The following is a 2,108-nucleotide window of genomic DNA, read 5'->3' as shown; positions in this document are numbered from 1 at the left end:
TGCGCTACATTAAAGGTGTCTGAACGTGATAGATAGTCCCTGATGAGATCGTCAGGTGAAAGGTCATCATCATGTGGATAATTTTATTTACGACTAAATTATAATTCATTCATTTTACTAATAGTTAGATTGGGCAGGCCTTCACAAAATGGCGTTTAATTACAAAAAAATAAAAATTGCCTTGACAAAAGGGCATTTTGGGCATCAAGGGGAAAGGGGCAGGTGCTCAAGCACCCATCGCACCCCGCTCTGCACGTGAAGGAGCAGACCTGACTGCTTCACACAGGTGCAAGAAAACTGGCCAAAATGGATGACTGGAACAAATACAGAAGGGGGGTCTCCAGGAGACTTAATATGCTTAAGTGAGAGAAGTGTGTTTGAGTGTGTTTGAACAACTTACACACACACACACAGAGACATACAGGAGCCAAGAAAGGGTCCATCTGGTGAACATACTCTAACCTGATTACAGAGAGCAGACGAACAAAATTAATATAGACGATTCACTAATACAAGGACTCGCTGACTCGATTAGGGTATTTCTGGCATCATGACCAGAGCGGAGGACTGACCAGAACACAGAGATAAGAAATATCTGATATCTTATATATTTGCTGAGCTATATTCAACTAATTACTAAATGCATACTGTTTAAAAGTTCGGGGTCGTTATGTTTTTTTAGTATGTTAATACTTTTATTCAGCAAGGGCACATTATAATTTTTTAATTATTATTATTATAACATGTTTTTATTTCAGATAAATGCTGTTCTAAATGCTGCTATTCGTCAAAACATCCTGAAAATGTATGATGTTTCCACAAACAAGTAGCAAAACTATTTTAACATTGATAAGCAGAAGAAACGTTTCTTGAGCACCAAATATTAGAAAGATTTCTGAATTTCATGTGAAAGTGAAGACGGAGTAATGATGCTGAAAATGTAGCTTTTCCTTAACCTATTTAAATAAAAAATAAAAAATTACATTTAAATATATTAAATAATATTTCACAACATTCATGTTTTTTGTTTTTGATCAAACAAACTAAAAAAGTTATATATTTAAAATACACTTGTTTCATACTAAATATAGTTCAAATCTATTAACATTTACTGACATATCGCTCGATCGATATTCCGATATCATAACTTTATTTGGAGTATCACTTGTGCATAATGCACATTTCTGGAGTAATGATGCTGAAAATGTAGCTTTTCCTTAACCTATTTAAATAAAAAATAAAAAATTACATTTAAATATATTAAATAATATTTCACAACATTCATGTGTTTTGTTTTTGATCAAACAAACTAAAAAAGTTATATATTTAAAATACACTTGTTTCATACTAAGTATAGTTCAAATCTATTAACATTTACTGACATATCGCTCGATCGATATTCCGATATCATAACTTTATTTGGAGTATCACTTGTGCATAATGCACATTTCTTAATATTAAGCCTAAAATGTGTTTTAATATCACTACTGACGAGGATTATATGATCTTTGAATAATATCTGTCTTTAAATGCAAGATATTTAAAGTGTACCTAAAGTATACTTGCAATAGTTCCACTTTATACTAAAATATACTTCAGTATGTCTTTAGTTGGACTTCAGCATTACTTCTGCACAATTAAAGTGCATTAAGTACAAAATTAGTTGTTCCATTTTAGCAGACCAGTTTAGTATACTAAAAGTGCAATTGCAGGGTTTTTTAAGTATGTAAATAGGCCTGTGTAAATGAATTTGTAGTGTACTTAGCATGAAATAAACGTATTTCAATTTTTTCACATTTTACTATATTTATTTTTCACTAGGTAAGGCATCCTTGGTGAGAGACTTCTTTCACAAACATTACCAAAAAAAAAAAAATCCTACCAAATACAAACTTCTGAATAGTATTGTGTATTACATATTAGGTACTCATCAAAAGGCCACAAATCAAGTACACATTAGCTTCTGCCAAGAAGAGAAAGTAATTGTTTACATGTGTGTGTGTGTGTGTGTGTGTGTGTGTGTGTGATGTGTGTACCTGTTTTTCTATTCTGGTGGGGACTTAAACCTGAATACACACAGACTCATGTCACGGTGGGGACCTAAATTG

The 2,108-nt window shown here is 32.3% G+C and overlaps 1 protein-coding gene across 1 annotated transcript in view; it reads right to left on the bottom strand.

The window, feature by feature from the left end:
- Positions 1-2,108, bottom strand: part of LOC107733652 (potassium voltage-gated channel subfamily H member 8-like) — a 112,606-nt gene that overhangs the window by 105,820 nt on the left and 4,678 nt on the right. The gene's annotated exons all lie outside the window — the stretch shown is intronic.

This window comes from Sinocyclocheilus rhinocerous, unplaced genomic scaffold, assembly GCF_001515625.1.
Source record: "Sinocyclocheilus rhinocerous isolate Xijiao unplaced genomic scaffold, SAMN03320098_v1.1 scaffold1842, whole genome shotgun sequence".
Classification (NCBI taxonomy): Eukaryota; Metazoa; Chordata; class Actinopteri; order Cypriniformes; family Cyprinidae; genus Sinocyclocheilus; species Sinocyclocheilus rhinocerous.
The sequence above is the reverse complement of the archived record's forward strand: the minus strand, read 5'-3'. Positions and strand labels throughout refer to the sequence as shown.